This window comes from Megascapheus bottae, chromosome 5, assembly GCF_031878675.1.
Source record: "Megascapheus bottae isolate mThoBot1 chromosome 5, mThoBot2.hap1, whole genome shotgun sequence".
NCBI classification, from domain to species: domain Eukaryota; kingdom Metazoa; phylum Chordata; class Mammalia; order Rodentia; family Geomyidae; genus Megascapheus; species Megascapheus bottae.
In genome coordinates, this window is record NC_143513.1 from 32,713,022 (window position 1) to 32,734,857 (window position 21,836).

Sequence of the window (21,836 nt, forward strand, 5' to 3'; positions counted from 1 at the left end):
GGAGAATGACCAGAAGCAAAGCAGAAGATACCAAAGGGGAGTTACCATGTGGAACATGGAAATAGCACTGGATAAATTTACTTTTTTTTAAAATCATAGATAGTGTCTTATCCTGAATGCAAGCTCAGACTATTGCATGTAGGGTGACTAAAGTTTAGGAACTTGCAGCTGTCCGAAGTGGCCATCAAATCACTAAAACTTGCCTGGGATTAAAATCTCCAAAGTGCACGAATGCAAATGAACTCATTCCACACCTTGGACAGACTACTGAATAATTAAGGGCCAAATAAGCCTCAGATATTGGACATTCTGAACCTATCTACATCAAAAAAATTAAGTTTAGAAAATTCAGTGGCACTTTATACCAAACAAGACTCAATAAACTCTGAAGAAGTATTAACCAGCAGGAATGTCTATGGTATTCTCATTCACAATTCTTGGTGCACTGTTATTATAACCTGCAGTGAAGAAGACAGTCAACTATCTGGTAATGACTCAAATTTGGATACATGAACAGCTGTATAATTACATTTGTATACATAGATTAAATGTACTTTTCATCAACACACAAGAAGTCTCAAAAATGAAAATAAACAAAGCTATATGCTAATTTTTAATTAAAAATAGTATAACTGAGATGATTCAGATCATTTACAAGATGTCCTTATCTCATATTGTATGTGTGTGTGTGTGTGTGTGTGTGTGTGTGTGTGTGTGTGTGTGTGAAAGAGGGAAAGAGAGAGATGGGGGGGAGAGAGAGAATGGAGACTTAGCTCAGGAGACACAGTGTTTTGAGAGTCTCACTACATTCTTTAGTTCTCTGTTTTTTTTTCACGTTGGTAGTGTTCTGGTATATTTGTCAGTAATAACTACACTTAAAGATATTTAATAGATTCCATTAAATTGAATAAGTTACCTTATAGGATGAATCAAACATCCTTTAAATTTGTGTTGAATCTCAGTCCTCAGATTTTGGGATAAGATCCCCAAAGAGAATCAAATTAAGTTATCATCAGAAATCTTAGAAAAGAGGAACTGGCTATACCCTCACCATGGAAGGAACATGTGAACACATAGAGAAAAATCCACTACAAGGTAAGGAAAGAGGCCTTCAAGGTAGTCAGTGCTGTTGATCAAATCTGGACCTTCAAACTTCATAGGAGTTTGAAAATAAATTTCCATTATTTCCAACACCCAGACTACGCCACTCTGTCTAATTGTGTTGGGAAAATCTCACAGTTTAATTTTCAAAAAATGGTATTAAATATTCAGTATCCAGTTTTTATAGAGTTACAGTTAGATATGAGTATTGCTTTAGGCCATATGTTCATTTCCTCTAAACATTACTTTGGAAGAAAATACTTGAAATTACTCTCCAAATCCCTGTTACATAACACACAGACTGATAGTTCACTTTAAGAATATCATCAGAGGGCTGAGAGTGTAGCCTAGTGGTGGAGCGGTTGTCTACCATGCATGAAGCCCTGGGTTTGATTCCTCAGTTCTACATAGTCAGAAAAAGATGGAAATGGTGCTGTGACATAAGTCTTAGAGCACTAGCCTTGAGAATGTTCAAGGACAGTGCCCAGGCCCTGACATGGAGATCCAAGGCTCGTAAAAAAAAAAAAATGTAAAAATGTCTTATTTGCTCTGAAGACAATACAATAGAAAGGTTTAGAACTAACAAATAACTCAACAAGTCCAGTACTGGGTACATTTTCTGGGGTACGTATGCTTTGGTATTTATTCAAAGGCACCATGTGTAGAAGAAATTTTTGAATCCCCACGTTTATTTATTCACACGGTCATAAGAGTTATGATATTGTTACAAAATAAGAATCCACCACATGCTGAGCTAATGGAGAAAATACAACATATAAGTGAATGAGTAGATAGATCAATAAATGGATAGATGATAGATAAAGATGATAGATGAATGGATGGATAGATAGATGGATACTGATACATAGATACTTATGGGCATATATTCACAATGGAATAATATTTAGCTCTAAAATTTTTGAAATCTACTAATTGCAACAACATGGATGAGGTAGGAAAACATGCTACGTGGTGAAATGAAATGTTGTGGAATGAGAAATACAATATAATTTTTCTCATATATGAAATTTAAAAAATGTTGATCTGTCAGAATTTGAGAGTAAAATGGTGATAATCGGGATGAGGAAGGTGGGACATGTGAATTTTTGGCTAAGGAGCACAAACTTGTAGTTAGATAAAAGAGTAAGCTAAATGATACGCTGCAAGACTACTCCTACATCTAATTATGATATTTGTTATCTCTAATAAAGGTGGAGAGTGAATGATAACTGCTTTCATCACAAAAATTACAACGATGCTTGGTAATACTTATGATAATGAGCTAGACTTCAGCTATACATATATCATGTGATATATATTATATACATATTCTGAGACATACACTTATAAAATGTTATCTATCACTGGAAAATGGCGCTGAGACAATAGGGACGCTGCCTAACTCTCTCCCACAAAAAAGAGAGAAGAGAGAACCAGGGAATCCCACGAGCCAACGCAGGAAAACTAACCATCTGCCCAGCGTGCTGAGACTGAAGCGTGCAGATCCAACCCACGGCCCACTGTGAGGCCACTGGTTGGGCTGAGAGGTAGTCGTGCAGCAGCACACAGCCTCTGGGAACAGGCCAAACACCGGCAAAAACTGCAAACTCTGACCCAGTCAGCAGAGGAATCAATTTGGTAGAGAACCACAGATTTACACAGATTCCCAGAACTACTGGTCCCAATCCAAGTAAAGACCGCCACCTACCGACCAGAGAACGAACTACAACAACAGTTCTCCATGCCCAGGAGAGCACAAAGATGAATTATGACATACATAAATAATCAAAGTCCCACGCAAAGCCCAAAAGGAAACAAGAGTGAAGGGACGAGAGAGATGTCACCATCCCAAGAAATGACACCTGAAGAGACAGGAAATATGACTCAAATCAAGGAGATGATTTTGGAAATGATTAACGAAATAAAATCTGAATTCCAAAAACATAAGCAAGAAATTTCCAAGGAACTCTTCGAATTCAAAAGAGAAGTGGAACAAAAGTTCAATACCCTCTCAGCAGACATGATCAGCTCAGTGTCCACACATCAAGCAAAAATGGAGGCATTAAGCAGCAGATAGACTGAGATGGAGAATAGAATATCAGGAACGGAATATAAAACACAAGAGCTAGAATAGAGAATCGCCACCTTGGAAAAATCAGTCAGAATCCACTAGAGAGAGCTCCAGGAACTGGCAGATGCAGCAAAGAAGTCTAATCTTCGTATAATAGGGATTGAGGAGGGGGCCGAATTTCAGGACAAAGGTATGCAACCTTTATTCACCAAAATCATAGCAGAGAACTTCTCCAACTTCAAAAGGAAAATACTCATATTATTGAAGGTTTCAGAACCCCAAACAGGCAAGATCCTAGAAGGAACTCATCTAGACACATCATAGTAAAGACACTAGACCTGAATACCTAGGAATTGATCTTAAATGATATATCCAGCAAAACTAGCATTAATATTTGAGGGGAAACAAGAATATTTCACTCCAAAGAGAAGCTTTATGAATATGTGCACACTAAACCAGTGTTACAAAAAATACTAATTAATCGAGAACAAATTGTAGACCATCAAGAACCCCCATCAAGAAGAAAATATCTATAACTCACTAAACACAAAAGGGGGAAAAAGAGAGAGAAAGAAACTTAGAAGTAAAAATAAATAACGACAATGGACACTGACCACTTCTCCATAATTTCCTAAATGTGAATGGGCTGAACAATCCAATCAAAAGACACAGAGCAGCAGACTGGATTAAGAAACACCACCATCTATATGTTGACTCCAAGAGACCCACCTTACTGCCAAAGACAGAAACAAATTCCATGTGAAAGAATGGAAATGAATTTTCCACTCCAATGCACCATGCAAAGAAGCAGGAGTAGCAATCTTAATCTCTGACAAAATTAACTTCTCAGTAAAATCAGTACATAAAGATAGAGATGGCCATTATATATTAGTAAAGGGTACAATCCATACCCATAATATTACAGTTATAAACATTTACTCCCCCATCACGGGAGCACCCAAATTCGTCAAACAAACTCTCTTAGAATTACAGAACAAGATAGACCCAAACACAATCATTGTGGGAGACCTCAATACACCACTCAACAAATGACAGTTCAACTCAACAAAAGTTAAGCAAAGACACCATCGACTTAAATGACACCATAGCCCAGCTGGGCTCAACAGATATACACAGAGTCTTCCACCCAATGGTGAAACTTTTTACATTTTTCTCAGCAGCACATGGAACACACTCCAAAATAGATCATATAATAGTTCATACAGAAAACTTAAGCAGATACAAGAGGTCTGATATAATCCCATGCATCCTATCAGACCACAGTGGAGTCAGACTAATTCTGAACAATGCAGTCAAAGTCAAAAAACATTCAATCACATGGAAACTGAACAACACACTTCTGAATAACTCCTGGGTAACAGATCAGATCAGAAATGAAATTAAAAACTTCCTTGAATGTAACGACAATCAAGAAAACTCACAAGGGAACTTATGGGAAACAGCAAAGGCAGTTCTAAGAGGCAAATTCATCGCACTAGGAGCTCATATTAAAAAGACAGAAGAAGAGCATGTAAATAACCTAAAAAAAACCTGAAACACATAGAGGAGCAAGAAAAAGTGAATTCTAAAACAAATAGAAGGACAGAAATAACAAAAATAAAATCAGAAATATCAGAGATTGAAATAAGATCAACTATACACAAAATTGATAAATCAAAAATTTGGTTCTTTGAAAGAGTCAACAAAATAGACAGATCCTTGGCAAGATTAATCAAAAAAAGGCGAGTGGAGTCTCAAATAAACAAGATTAGAGACCCCACAGTAACAATCACAACTGATATCCAAGAAATCCAGTCCATAATGAATAGGTACTACCAGGGCCTACATTCAATGAAACAAGAAAATCTAGTAGAAATGGATGATTTCTTAAATAAATATAGGCTACCCACACAGAACAACGATGAGGTAAACAAATTGAACAAACCAATGTTTTACAATGAAATTGTGGGAGCAATCAGGGAAATGCCAACCAAAAAGAGCCCAGGTCCAGACGGATTTACTGCGGAATTCTACAAGACGTTTAAAGATGAAATAACATCAATACTCTTGAAACTCTTCTGAGAAATAGAAACAGAAGGAACAATACCAAAATCATTTTATGAAGCTAATATCACTCTCATCCCCAAACCAGGGAAAGAACCAACCAAAAAAGAAAACTACAGACCTATCTCTCTTATGAACACAGACGCAAAACTCCGTAATAAAATATTAGCCAACAGAATCCAGAAACAAATTTAAAAAATCATACACTATGATCAGGTGGGCTTCATCCCACAAATGCAAGGCTGGTTTAACATTCACAAATCAATCAATGTAAAACATCACATCAATAGAGCTAAGAATAAGAGTCAGATGATAATTTCTCTGGACGAGGAGAAGGCATTTGACAAAATACAACATCAATTCATGTTGAAAGCACTTGAAAAAAATAGGAATAAGAAGTACATTCCCCAAAATAGTGAAAGCCATATATAAAAAACCTACAGCCAGTATTATACTAAATGGTGAAAGACTGGAACCATTCACCTTAAAATCAGACACTAGACAGGGATGCCCACTCTCTCCACTTCTCTTCAATATAGTGCTGGAACCCTTAGCCAGAGCAATAAGGCAAGAAAAGGACATCAAAGGGATCAACATAGGGAAAGAAGAAATTAAACTATCCCTATTCGCAGATGACATGATCCTCTACTTGAGTGACCCAACAAACTCCACTCGCAAACTTCTAGAAATAATAAACCACTTTAGCAAAGTGGCAGGATACAAAATTAACCTTCAGAAGTCAGTAGCCTTCTTGTACACCAACAATACACAACAGAAGGCCAAATCAAGAAAATGATCCCATTCGCAATAGCCCCCAAGAGAATAAAATACTTAGGAATATACTTAACCAAAGATGTAAAGGAATTATTCTATGAAAACTACAAAAGCCTAATGAAAGAAATTAAAGGGGACACAAGGAAATGGAAAGATATCCCATGCGCATGGGTAGGGAGAACCAACATAGTGAAAATGGCTGTACTGACAAAATTGATATACAAATTCAATGCAATCCCCATCAAAATCCCAAAGACATTCTTTATGGAAATAGAAGATATAATCCAAAGATTCATATGGAACAAGAAAAGACCTAGAATAGCCAAAAAACTTCTAGGCAAAAAGAGCAATGCTGGTGGTATTACAATACCAGACTTCAAACTCTACTATAGAGCCATAATAACAAACACTGCTTGGTGTTGGCACAAAAACAGACCAGAAGATCAGTGGAACAGAATAGAAGACCCAGAAATAGAACCACATACCTATAGGCAACTTGTATTTGAGAAAGGAACCAAAGATATACAGTGGAACAAACACAGCCTATTCAATTATTGGTGCTGGCAAAACTGGGCAGCCACATGCAGAAAACTAAAAATTGACCCTAGCCTTTCGCCATGCACAAGCATTAACTCAAAGTGGATCAAAGACCTCAACGTCAGACCAGAAACTGTGAAACTGCTACATGATAAAGTAGGAGAGACACTGGAACTCATAGGCACAGGCAACAGATTCCTGAACAGAATCCCAGGGTCACAACAGATTGGAGAGAGACTCGATAAATGGGACTACCTAAAAATAAAAAGTTTCTGTACAGATAAAAACATAGTTGCAAACGTAGAGAGACAGCCAACCAATTGGGAAAAGATATTCACCAACAATACATCTGACAAATGCTTAATATCCAATTTCTACGAGGAACTCAAGAAACTAATCCCCCCAAAACCCAATAAACCATTCACTAAATGGGCAAGGGAACTAAAGAGACACCTATCAGAAGAAGAGATTAAAATGGCAGAAAAACATATGAGAAAATGTATCATCCATGGTCATAAAGGAACTGCAAATAAAAACAACCCTAAGGTACCACCTTACCCCAACAAGAATGGCCAAGATTTTGACTCAGACAATGACAGTTGCTGGCGGGGTTGTGGAGAAAAAGGAACCCTACTACACTACTGGTGGGAATGCAGACTAGTTCAGCCACTCTGGAAAGCAGTGTGGAGGTTTCTTAAAGACCTGAAAATAGACCTTCCCTAAGATCCCATCATACTACTTCTGGGCATCTATCCTGAACATCATGACCCAAGATATTATAAGGACACCTGCTCGGCTATGTTCATCTCTGCACTATTCACAATAGCCAGGCGATGGAAACAATGCAGATGCCCTACTGCAGATGAATGGATACAGAAAATGTGGTTTATATACACAATGGAATTCTACATAGCCAACAGACAATATAAAATAATGGCATTCGCAGGGAAGTGAATGAATCTAGAGTGAATCATGTTGAGTGAGACAAGTCAGTACCTAAGGATCAAAAGGCGCATGGCATCCTTAATATGTGGCTATTAAATCCAAAGAGTACAAGAGCGAGCAAGGACTCAATAATGGCATACCCAAAGCTATGGACATTGTAATGGAAATACAAACATAACTATATAAACATAAAAACCTATGACTCTATAGACATAATGTTTTATTTCATAAATTAATATGTTTTTATGACATACAAACCCTTAGCCTAATTTTGATTAAGTTCTAAATACTAAGTCACAGTGATTGTAAATAGAGAATCCCTCCTTGAACACTTGCATGTTAAACTTGTAATTTAAAATATGATGTAAAAATCAACATTAATAAGTTCTTTAAAAATGTTATCTATCATTTAAAAATAAATAAATAGAACTAAAAATTTAAGGTAAAATGTCTATGGTTCATGAAATGTGCATTTCTTATATTTAAGTTAGAGACATTAGAATGCAATGTTCAAAGAAAAGGGAAGAGTTTAGTAAATAATCATAGAATTTATACTGAAACATCAAATGTTCACATGCTATGTTTTCGTTGGCTAAATAAAGAAAGCCAGAGATCTAACGGATTGGTTTTTGTATGTGTTTGTTTTATTGTGATAAAAAATATTGAAGTTTGTATTTGCAATGGGCAAAGTAGGTACAGGGAGAATAAAAAATAGATCCAGGAAATAAGAAACTTTTATATTTTATTAAACTTTAATCTTAGCACAAGAAGTAGTTAAAACATATAGCTATAAAATGCTTTATTTTTCATAAACTTTTCAGTGATGCTTAATTCTTATATATAGATATATAGATAGATTACTTAAGGAACTTAGAGATAAATAATGCTATATACTTTAAGTCAGAAGTCCTTTCTGTTTTAAAATTTTGAAAAGAGCCTTGCTTTCTGCCTTTTATTTAACAATATGTCATAATTAACTTAATAATGACTTCTTTTTTTTTCTTTTTTCTTCCTGTCCTGAGCTTGAGCTCAGGTCCTGAGCACTGTGGTTGGACTTTCTCAAGGCTAGAGCTCAGCACCACTTCTGGCTTTTTCTATGTATGTGGTACCAAGGAATTGAACCCAGCTCTTCGTGCATGCCAGGCATTCTATCACTAGGCTAAACTCCTGGCTCTAATAATGACTTCTTTTTTTTCATATATTTTTATTGTAATTAATAGAAGGGTTACATGATATTTGCCAGATAGATGGTGCATTAATTCCCATACATTGATACCCTTTCACATGTCTTGGTCCCTATTTCCCTCTAATAATGACTTCTATACAAACCTTTTGTTAATGCTTTTTGAGAAAAGATTCATAAAAGAAATAGTGGGGTTTTAGTAAGCCTAGGCTGTCTGAATAAGTCTATCATTACAGGAATGTCACATCAAGATATATTACATACACACACACACACACACACACACACACACCCCAAGATAAGTTTTCACAGAAGAGCAACTCTTGCCAAAGCAACACAGATTCCTAAGATTCCTGAACTTCTTCTTTCCTCTATTTACAAAAGGCTCTCCTATTTACTTTACTAAATGCATTTGCCAATGTTTTGTGATTCCTGAGACTTAGACTGCCAACACCATAGAGGAAGAACAATGTTTCATTCGTCTTTATATCTTACTGTGATAAACAGTTGTTCTTTAATGACTGAAGGAAAGAAAGAACATAGATAATGAGATCATTTCTTCCAGATATTACATACACAATACAGGATGCAAAATCAAGATAACTTAAAATAGTTGTTTTTTTTTTTTAATTTGTTGCCAGTCCTGGGTTTGAGCTCAGGGCCTGAGCACGTTCCTTGGACTTTCTCAAAGCTAGAGCTCTACCACTTGAGCCTCAGCACCACTTCAGCTTTTTTCTATCTATGTGGTACCAAGGATTCGAACCTGGGTCTTCATGCATGCTAGCAAGTACTCTACCACCAGACCAAACTACCAGCCCCTACAATAGTTTCTTTACATACACCTTGTATGCCCTATAGGCCTCAATGTCTTCTGGCCCTCTTTGGATTTCAACTGCCTATTTTCAATCACCTAGCAGATAAAGGGATTTTGTTACTATTAATTTCTTTGGGTGAAAGCCAAATCCATATATCCCCCCACAATCTATCAAACAGATATGAGTTTACCACCAAATTCAAAATAATAGAAAACTATCATTTCGATTGTCAAATGACCCATTTCTCTAGTTGTGCTACAAATTTTCTACGTAGTCTATTCATGAGTTCTGTAATTTTTCTTCTTTTCTATACCATATGTTATGTTCTTTGTCCTCCCCATTGGTCTCATTTTGACATTAATTTGACACTAGTTTTACTTCAAATATCATGCCTAGATATTATTATGCATTAAAAGGTTGTAATATTTGATACAAGTTGCTCATCTGGCATTCTTCAAGGTTCAGCACTGTTATCAGGATTTAATTCCAGTAATCTGCTCACTTGGTGTAGTAGACTAATTTAACTGGGAAGTTCTCTTCCTGAAATAGATGCTGAGCTATTTCTTCCATAAGAAGTCAGGCTTTCCTCAAGGTTGAAAGCCTTCAATTTCATGATGCAACTAGTGACATATCTGGTATATTTCCAACCATATGTGATCCATTTGCCGCTAAAACTCTTCACACACTTTAATGATGTTAATTACAATCTGTCAGTGTCTTATCTATTTTTTATGTTACCTTAAGTGTGTGTGATACAGCTCCCAACTAACTCATCCTCCTACATAAGAACCATCTCCGTTCCACTTTGTGTTTATAATAGAACATAACTCTATGATTTCCAAAGTGGCTAACAGAAGAGTCACTGAAAGAAGATAGAAATACAGCAAGCTATATAAAACTCTCCTACCCACATTCATGCCTAACTGTTTTGATATTTATAGAAATCTTGGGTACTAACTTGGGGAATCCCTCACCACACGTGTGATAGCTTCCCTCTGACTCAGAATTGACATCTTCTTGTCTGCCTGGAATCTTCTTTGTGGTTTTATGTTCTTCGAAACAATATATTTGAAGGACTGTTTACCAAGGGAAACCCATCTGCATTCTCTTTTTCAGTACAGGTACTGCCCACAGAGGAGTCCCAGCAGTATAAATGGCGAAAATATTTACTCTTATCCAGTTATTCTTTGCCCAGAATGGTAGTGATCCCCCTCAGCCCATGTCTGCTGAATCTTGAAAAAGAAACGAGAAAAGGGAACCACTGGCATAGTTGGGCAGGTTGCCCAGACATACACCACATTACTGCCAGTTCTAGGAAGATGCAAAAGATAACTTAATACAAAAAAATGGCTATTTCTCTCTGTAGAATATGAACAGAGTGCTTTATATACTACGTTTAAAAAGGCACTAGTAAGCATACATTACAAAGTGAAATATTTGTCTTATTTTAAAGCAAAGGATTTAAGACAGGGTTGGTGGTATATGACAATAATTCTAGCTACTCAGAAAGTTGAAGCAGCAGGTTCATAATTTCAAGAAAGTTCAAGAACTGCCATGAAATACATTTACTTGACTTCTGAATATATATTTAAACTAAATAAAATCAGTCTTTGAAAGAGGAACCTAGGCTCTCATGTTCACATCAGGATTTTTCATAGCATCTATAATGAAAACTCAACTTTAATGCTCATAACTCTGAACAGATAAATGCTGTTTATCCATGAAGAATAGAATAGTTCAGTCTTTGTAAAGAAGGAAGTTCTGTCATTTGCTATGACATGATTGAGCTAGGGTGCCATCACTAAGGAAAACATTACTAGGGGCATATTTCTAGCCCAATAAGGCAAGCATAGAGAAACCAGTATGACATGATCTTACTTATTTGTAGAAACCACAAGCTTTGATTTCACAAAAACAGAAGGGAGAGGGTTACTGGTTCTGGCTGAGAAGGAAATTGGCAATAAACATTTATGTTAGCTGGGCGCCTGTGGTTCATGCCTGTAATCCTAGCCACTCAGGAGGCTGAGGCCTGAGAAATACAGTTCAAAGCCAGTCCAGAAAGGAAAGCTAAAGAGACATTTATTTCTAATTAACCACCTACACATATGTGAACCTGTGGCTTAAAGTGGCAGAGTGCTATCCTTAAACAAAACAACTCAGGGACAATGACCAAGCACTGAATTCCAGCCTTATGACTGACTAAAAAACAGTTGTATTAGACAAGATAAATAAATTCAGCACCTCTCTTCTACAGCATATGAACTGTATTAACAATTTTATTTTGTAAAGAATATCAAAATATATTGTGCAGAGCATTTCAGTATGAAACATATTTCAAGTTTTCACCACAAAGTTATAGCAAATAGATGTTTGATTTGATCAGTTTATGACTTATCTTACCAAAATATCATTTTGTGTACTAATAAATGAATACTACATAAATACATACATACTATTTTGTCAATTATAATCACTAAACCAGTTAGTGAAAAGGAAAAGAAGGAAGAAAAGTTGTGCCTACCAAACTCCAGTGTATGATAATTCTGATTGGACTTACTTTTTGTCTAATATTCAGTGCTAAATGATAATGTCATTTAATTTTCAATGACAAATGACAAGTTAAAACATAATTGATTGAAACATTTTATGGAATTAGGATTTTACCTTAGGAAGATTAATATATGTTAAATATATCTTATGCAAAACTAGACACTGATGCTTAAATTTTACTAGGACTTGGACTGGAATTTGGTGATAATTAAATACTGCCAACTTGCAGAAAGATGTTGAGTCAGTTCAGAGTTTTCTAGATTTTGTTAAGCTATATGTAGCCTGATTAAAATAAATGCACAGAATTGACATGTCAGTTCAAAATTATGTGATTAAATGTATAGTTTTACTCAGTAGTAATCTTTTTCTCTTGGTTATTTGAAATTGGATAGGGAAGGGGGGAAAACAAGATGAGGGGTGGGGGTGGGGGGAGGGAAATGGGGACCAAGACATGTGAAAGGGTATCAATGTATGGGAATTGATGCACCATCTATCTGGCAAATATCATGTAACTCTTCTATTAATTACAATAAAAATATATATAAACAAAGAAAAGTCAATGTCCCTACATGTTATATCCTTATACAATAGCAATATTTGTATTTGGTACATAATTGTTCAATTAAGATTATTGCTATATGTCAAATAAGAGATAGCTATTCATTCACAAGGCAGTAGTTGTCACGATTATGTAAATAGGTTTTATAGGTAGTTTTCTTATTAATAAAGTTGATGAGTGAATTACTACAGGTATTAAATAACCTTTCCTCCTATTCGTTCTCTACAATCTTGTAAATTCTCAGTACGTTACTGAAGCTCATCATCATTGAGGCCTTTCCCGGCCAATGCTGAATAATCTGCTATGGATACTGCTGGCTCTCACATTTACCAGCAACATCCAACCAGCCAGTTCCGAATATTTAGTTTGCCCATTGATATTGTGAAAAGGAAATCAATGCATATTAATTTTTCTGTCAACAGACTTACCAAATCCTTGCGAATTGGTATATTTGTATTAAGAAAATTAAAAAAAACTTCTGAAATTCTGTTAGCTCCTATTAATGTATGGAAATCCAGTTAATTAAATTTGCAAAAATCTAGCCACTGACAAAAAACTGTACATATGATATATGCTAACTTCTTTATTCAATAATTCAAGCTCAGATGTATTAAGTTAACTTGGAATAATCATTGCTGGTAGTATCAAGATGAAAATGATCAACAAATTTTAAGTAATAAAAGAATCCTAAAATCTATTATATATTTTTATAGATTCAATAAATTATACTTTTCATATCCACATTTATTTTCAAATGTCTGTATTTAGTATTGTTATATACATGAATTAAATTAATTAATATAAGACTTCACTGATGTCATCATAACTTTGATTGTTGTGGCTTTTTCTCATCAAAGCTTCTTAAAATTTTCACTACTGCATGATATTGATATTAAAGTCTTTGAACTTAAAAATATTTGATGTCCAAGTATAGTCAACCAAGTAATTGTCTTTATTTGATGAAATCTAATCCATTTCTTTTGTTGTTGTTTGGTAGTAAATGTTCAAAACATCTGGTTATGATGAAATGCTTACAATTTACTAACTAAAAGTTATGTGACACAATTTGAAAAAAGATGATTATGCTAGAAAAAAAAGAATAGTAGATCATGTGATTCTAAACTATTGTGAACTTTTTCAGTCATCATGGTAAACACTAGTAGCCTATTTATAATTCTTTCTCTTTTTTTTTTACCTGAAAGATTGTAATAATTTACACTTCAGTCTAAATTAGGCTAGCACAATGCCAAATGTAGGGTTGGCCAATTACTAGTACTCAGTTAGTGTTCAGCACATGTTAAATACTAGTAATTAAAATGATTGTACCCCAAAGCAAAACAATAATTTGTTTTTTTCCATTTCAAAAGGAGCTCATTGAAACCAGATGATTAGCTTGGCTCACAGAAAAAGTTGGCTAAAGCTATCCAATTCAAATCCTAATCTTATTGACTAACAGCCACAGAATTACATATATAAGAAGCTGGAGGACCCTATAGAAATTTTCTGACCCATTTCCTGACAGGATTGTACTGACAATATCCTAGAAAAATTGTTTCACATCATTCCTGTGTACCATGAAAAACATTCAGGGTAACTCATGTCTTTAAAAATGTATACATCTCTGTAGATGAAAAACCCAAAAGTATAATTAATTTATTCTACTAATAACTCCTCAAAAGAGTTACACATCATTGTTCACTTCAGTACAGTAAAACAGAAGTTTGTAAACAGGCTTCTAATCTACAATATCTTTAACATAATGATTGGAAACCATGTGCTCTTTGTGAGATTAGCTATGCTTAAACTTAAGCATGTCATGAAAGTTGTACTCAAATAATTAACCCATATTTGGTTTAATATGTAATTTTATTAGACATAGACTCATTTATTTATTTTTTATTAAGAAGAAAATAATAGGGCCCGGAGTTTGGCCTAGTGGTTAAAGTGCTTGCCTAGCATGCACAAAGACCCGGGTTCGATTCCTTGGTACCACATATATACAAAAAAGCTGGAAGTGGTGCTGAGGCTCAAGTGGTAGAGCTCTAGCCTTGAGAAAGTCCAAGAACAGCGCTCAGGCCCTGAGCTCAAGCCCAGGACTGGCAAAAAAAAAAAAAGAAGAAGAAGAAAATAATAAAACTCAGCATGAGTATCAGATTTTCTAGAGAATTAGTACTTCATGAAAAATCACATTTTACCTTATACTGAACACATATTACCCCATAGACAATTTAAAGCACAAGTTGAATAACCTCAGACTCTTTAATCAAGCAATAAAAATATGAATTCTGTATTGAAAAGAAGTTTATCTTGCTACATCAGTTGAAAGGCTGTTTTTGAAGTCATTGGGGATTTATTATTAGAAAACAATCCTAAATGCTCCCAATGCTTTTGAATGTGGTCTTTTTTCTGACCTTAGTTGTTTACACAAAATGAAAAAGTATACATTCTTCTGCCACTGTACTTAAAGTCAACAAAATTAAGTAGTTTCAACACAGTTTACTAAGAAGGTGTGATTGTTATGTCATAAAGCAGATGGCATAGGAGAGAAATCAGTCTTCTAAGGTAGAGGTAAGTTGTTTACTGAGCTTACAATCTGTTAGCTAACCAGGGTTTAGCTAGTCTCTCACAACCTGCCCCAGGAAAACTCATTTCCAAAAACGAATGCAATCAATCTTTAAAGCATTTAGTATATTTCAATTCCAACATCATATTCAGTTAGCACAGAATTTAGTTTCTCCATATGTCTTGTGAAATTTTTGATATGGTTAATGAACTGAATTTTTTATGTTTTCTTACTTAGCTTAGTGATGTAAGAAGGTAAATATCTAAACATTAAATATAAATTTTCATGTCAACGTAAGTCATAGGCTTCAGTAATTAAATTATTCCCTTATAATAACAAAACACACATTTCTTTTACATGTAGGTGCTTTTTCTTGATGCAGCCTATTTGGTGGTGGTAAAAGTTTAAGAGAGTGAAGTTTCATTCTCTTAAACCTGAGCAAAAGGCACCAATACCAATGTTAAACGTGCCTTATATATCTATTTTGTGAATATTTGATTCACTTCATGTAAGGATCCTTCCCTTCCTCCCTCCCTCCCTGCCTCCCTCCCTTCCTCCCTCCCTTCCTTCCTTCTTTTTTTTTTTTTTTAAATAATTTTTGTCAGTTGTGGGGATTGAACTCAGGACCTGAGTCCTATCCCTGAGCAGTTCAGCTCAAGGCTAGCACTCTAGCACAATGAGCCACAGCACCACTTTCCATTTTCTGGGCTTAATTGAGGTTTGTGGACTTTCATGCCCAGACTGGCTTTGAACCTCCATTCTGAAATCTCAGTCTCCTTGGTAGCTAAGATTATAGGCATAAGTCACTGGTGCCTCACCATTTCTTTCTTATTCTCTCTCTCTCTTTCTCTCTCCCGCTCTCTCTCCCTCCCTCCCTCCTTCCCTACTCCTCCTTTTCTCCCTCCCTCCCTCCATTTTTTCCTTCCTCCTTCCTTCCTTCTTTCCTTCCCTCCCTCTCTCCTTCCTTCCCTCCTTCCCTCCTTTCCTCCTTCCTTTCTTTCTTCCTTCCTTCCTTCCATCCATCCTTCCTTCCTTCCTTCCTCCCTTGCTTGTGCTGGTCCTGAACCTTGAATTCAAAGACTGGACATTTTCCCTGAGTCTTTGCTCAAGGTTAGCATTCTACTATTTGAGTCACAGCTCCACTTCTTTTAATAATTAGAAACCAAAGTCTCACAGTATTTCCTGCCCATACTGGCTTTAATCTCAATCCTCAGATCCCAGCTTCCTGTGTATCTAGGATTACAGGCACAATCCATCTGTACTCTACAAAATCCATTTCGATTGTAATAACCAGTCATAATAGTATTTCTTATACATTTAAATAGTTATTAGTTGATCAATATCTCATTATTCTCTTAAATTAAGTGTTGACAAAAGTCAAATTATATAGAAAACTGTATTTTGAACTATTTATTTCCATTACATGCCTGTCTAGCTTACATAAATATTTAACATATTATAATGAGAACAGAAATTTTAATTTGAGAAGCTAAACTATTTTTCGGTACAAAAAAAACCATTCAATTTCATTGTCACTATAATTTTCTAAGTGTCCGTGTCCTGCTGTGTTAAAATCACAGAATTTCTGTATTTGATTTGTTTTTCCTTTATTAATAGACCATAATGTGTCTATTGCAACATCTACATAAATATGTTGTGGTGAAGGTGAAAGACCTGTTTAGGTTCATAATTCTGTATCCTGTGTTTTCCCTACGTGCAATCATTATTAACCTGAACAGAAAACATAATTTCTGCATTTGGAAATTTTAATTAATCCAGACAAGAGTCTTTTAGACCATTGTTACTAAAAGTAAATAATTTCAGAGGAATGTTCTATTCTTTGAGCACCTTTGTATTCAAGTCTCAGAATAGAAATGAAGTATCCATTGAACTGAATAAGTCTGATTCAAGAGCATTGTAAGGAAGGAAGTCAGAAGAGATAGGGGTTTCAAGGATAGAGTTGGTTGTTATACATCTAATGTGTTTATATTAGATGTGGTGCAAGAAAGAGCATGCTTTCTTCATTTCTCCTCCAAACTGCTTAATACATACATTCACAGTTCAAAGAATAACCCCACCTTAATTTAATGTTAAGTGTTTCACTAACAGACAAATATGCCCATCCTCTCCTCTCAGGGCACAACCTAAAGGCACACTGTTCAGTCATTCTGTTTAAAGCCAGTGATTTTAGTTTAAGTGCATGTAGCTTAACTAAGACCAGATGTGACTCCTTAGAGAACCAAGGCCAAACTCTAATTATAAATGTAACCAGCTCCATCTCTGCCAACAGACATTAGGGAAAACAGAAACAGAACAATGAATATTCCAGTTTGGAAAACAAGAGGAATTAATTAATAACAGTCTCCTAGTTCTTTATACTGCTACATGTTTGCTATTTTTGAGCAACTCCCTCATCCACGGTTCTCTATTCTCACACGTCTGAGGGCACCTGGGGCACAATGTGTTTTTGCACAGGCTCTGCCACCCAAAAGTGTAGTGGATTCAGTGCTACTTTGGGTCTCACCGGTCCTCAAGGGAGAGGAAGCACATACCTGGATTTTCCTAGTGGAAATGTAAACACAATTTTGTGGCCAATCCTTAAATTATTGATAGGAAACTGAAGAAGAAATTAGATCAAAATCTAGGAAGAATACAAAAAACTGAATAGCTAGAGCACCTTTATATATCACTCGCTTTTTTTCTTTTAGCTGAAATAAAATGCTATAAAATATATTTATCAGAAAACTATGCATATATTATATATATTACAGGAATCTAGTCCACAGCTGTAAAGGCAAGGTTGTGCCTCCTCACCTTGCCTTATAGTTTCATAGTTACCTGTGAAGTATCTAAATAGCGAAATTTAAATTGCAAACATGCATTTTTGTATGTGTACTTTTCTGAATATATCATAAATCTAAAAATTGGCTACAAGATGCTCATAATTAGTAATCGTGAATAATAGTATGCTTTATAAGAAGCTTACATGAATGAGGTTAACTTATATTTAGCAACACAAGTATAATAATATGCTTAAAAAGAAAAGAATAGAATATGGGTTCTACAATATGTTCATATAATTTATAATTACATAACATTTTCTATTTACATGTCTGTATAATGTATTTATTTGTTATGTAAGTATTAGAGTATACCTAGTTTTATTTTGATAGGAATATATACATGTGTATATTTATTTAAGATATTATTGTGACGTGCATTAAGCTTAATAGGAGTTTAGATCTTAAGAAATCAAGGGGCTTTTTCATTTTACTTGCAAAATTTGTCTATGATTACATATATATATATACATATGTATACACATGTCTTACATAGACCAAATTAAAAGAAGAAATGGAAGCAAACCCCATATCACCAATGGTTTAATGGATAAATATAACATACATATAAAAACGATTATTATTCACCTACAAAAGGATAGAAATTCCATGATCTGTAACTATGAATGAATTATGAGGACATTGTGCTAATTGAAGTGAGATACTAAAAGACAAATATTTAGTAATTCCACTCATAAAAGGCATTCCAAGTAGTTTAAACTTATAGAAGCAGAAAGTGCAATGGTGGTGATTGGGGCTCAGGTAGGCGAGGGAGAAGGAAGCAGGAGGAATCTCAGCCACAGATTTACATGAGGAATTTTCTGGAAATCTGTTTTACAATGTGACTATACTTAACATTAATGAACTGTATGTTTAAAAATAGTTCTGATAGTAAATTTGTGTTCTTTCATAACACAATGAAAAAAATTAAACAACTTAAGTCCAAATATAATAAAAATTGGTAGAATTATGTTCTTGTGTATTGGTGTACAATTAAAATTCCAGAACTTCACAAATAAGGCAACAGAATCATAATTCTGAATCTAATCTAGGATATAGAAACTTTCTCAAAAATTTAAACTAATTTTGAAGTGACATGTCTTTATATGTAGGATATTAATTCATGAGAGCTAAATCAGGATAATTATAAAGGGGTTACACTTAGATTAGTCAGGTAATGGGTGCATTACTTCTTGAACCTTGATACACCATCTCATGTTTTTGTCCCCTCTTTCCCTCCCCTCACCTACTGGTGGGAAGGTATTTTTAAACATCATTAGCATCCATTAAAGGGGAAAATATTCAACAGAAAACAATTATTCAGTTTGCATTAAAATTTAAATACTTTACTTCTCCCTACTTATTTATCCACTTCCAGGCACATACGCCATATGTGGTCTACACGGGCCTACCGAGATATGTGGACAAATAAATTGATTTCAGTGTTTTATTTAATGGCCCTTTTTACTCCTTAATGACAGAGATGGAATGACAATGAGCATTGAAAACTGGATAAATGAGTCTTACTTCTCCCCAGGAGAGGTGCTTAAATAAGGTAGTCATACTTCATTGTCTTTCAGTCTGTAGGTGTTAGCCTTCATGACAGGACAGGTAGAATTTAGTATATTGTTCTCTGGTAACATTGCTTCCTTATAACTAAGCAGGCCAGAGAACTGTGGCTCTTGTTCAGTTGTGTCTGAACATGAAATTGTTATCTTCTGCCTTGAAACTTGGCAGAGACACACAAATATTTCAAAAGTAGCTTTCCATTTAGTATATGTCTAGTTACTTAGAGGTCACTTCCATTGTTCAGGGCCTCATGTAAGGAAATGGGAAATCATTGGTAATTCAAGAGAATTGATCCCCACTTTCAGTTTTATAAAGTTTTCTCAAAACACTCTGACAAGATTCTTTTTTTTCCTTTTTTTCATATATTTTTTATTGTAATTAAAAGAAGGGTTACATTATATTTGCCAGATAGGAGGTGCACTAATTCACATACATTGATACCATTTCTTTAAGGAGATAAGTCAATGGCAATAACAATTGAATTGAGGGAAAGGTTTGCAATGTTGTTTGTGTTCTGTTTCTTATAGCCCTATAGCTCAAGTAAATGTGAATATAGAAGGTGGATTCTAGACATTCAAAAATGTCTTTTCTGTTTATCTATGAAGATATACTTATTTTTTACCACAGGAGGCTGAGTGGAAAAGAACTACAGGATCAGAATAATTATAGTATAGTATCAGAGTAATTGTTATATAATTTCACAAGATAACATCAAACTAATTACATTATATACTAAATGTAACCACAATATATGTAGATTTTCATTTTCTACATGAAATATTTCATTTCATTTTAAATCACATCTAAACAATTAAATAGTCTTCATTTTAAGTAAGAAAATTAGGTTTCACAATTGGAAAGAGTTACGTATGAGCACTCAGATACACTGAATAGGAAATGTGAATGTTTAGATATTTATGGCTTCTGGTCTCTATTACCTTAATGTCATTTTGCTGTTTGAAAAGTTAAATTTCTGTCATTTCTATCTTTTTAAAGAAATATATAACTTTGAAGTAAATTTGTAATGTAGTCCTACAACAATTAGACTATTCACTCTAGTGTTCCAGTCTGTCCTCTTGTTAGTATGAAATGAGTCTGTAAAAAAAGATGAAAATTTTAATTTAAAATGTAAAACACATTTAGAATATAACACAGTTAAACTATACATTAAACACTGAATCTCTCTCTGGTCACAGAGATCATGTAAAGTTGAATGTGGAGTCAAGCTTGTTTGCTTACCAAATTTGGTATAAGTTAAGTGGTATGAAGCTCCCATAAATACAGGGAGCACAAAAGGTTTTCCCCACATCAGAGTCTCTGTAACACTTCATTTCACCAAACGCAAATATAGTATAACTTGTCTATTCTATATTTATGGGGCAGGTGTTGACCATATAATAATAACCTTATTCAAGGATTGTCATCTGGCAAAATATACCTCCTGAACAATATTGGTAAACAGTGTAGGCTCATAAGGAAATTGTGCTGTTTATTTCTGTTTTCCAAGCAGGGGCAAGAAGACAGAACATGGCAATTACCTTGAGGCTTTTTGCTTCACAAAAGGTGGCTTCCAATTTCATGACCACAGTTCAGGAAACTGCAGCCAGTTCTGGTGAAAGACACAGATCTGCCTTCCAGCCTTCCCTGCCAATGGGAACAGAGTATTTTTGTGGGTGGGGGCACTGAAAATAACAAACTAGCTCTATGGATGAGACCATTTCTGAAACAAGTCATCTTTTGACAGATTGTTTTCAATGTGTTTAGCAAGAAAAAGTAAAAACAAAAACAATAATAGCCTTCTGACACAGAACTTTAAAAAAATATGATGGAATTAACTGAGAAGATAAATGTCCATTGTTGTCTATGATATATACAAGTTTCTGGGCTACCATTTTAGACACTGTAGCATAAAAGATTAGCATTAAACTTTTTTGACTGTGATTGCTCTGTATTTAAATTCTGCTCTAAATTTAATTTCTCAGTTGATAGTTTTGGTAGGTGTCTCTATCAGTATTTTGAATGCTACTGCAGAATTGCTACACATAAAACCTAACAGTGTTTGGTCATTTCTGTTTTTATGTCCTGGAATGTACTATCTCTGTGCAGTGTTTGATGGAATGCTAATTAATTCTATGCTGTATATGCAATAGAGTAAATAAAACAAAATGCAGTATGTGAGCTATGGAAGGCTGATTATAGTGATTATCAGGTGGCAGGAAAAGAAGAAATTGTGATTATATCAGGTGATGGCCCTAGGGAACTGTA

At 34.8% G+C, this 21,836-nt stretch overlaps 1 long non-coding RNA gene across 1 annotated transcript in view; it reads left to right on the forward strand.

Annotated features, from left to right (window-relative positions):
* Nucleotides 1-15,113: 15,113 nt before the first annotated feature.
* Nucleotides 15,114-21,836, forward strand: part of LOC150063198 (uncharacterized) — a 40,946-nt gene continuing 34,223 nt past the window's right edge. The window contains exon 1 of the long non-coding RNA XR_016535408.1: nt 15,114-15,167. This is a non-coding gene — a long non-coding RNA (uncharacterized LOC150063198). The remainder of the gene's footprint in view (nt 15,168-21,836) is intronic.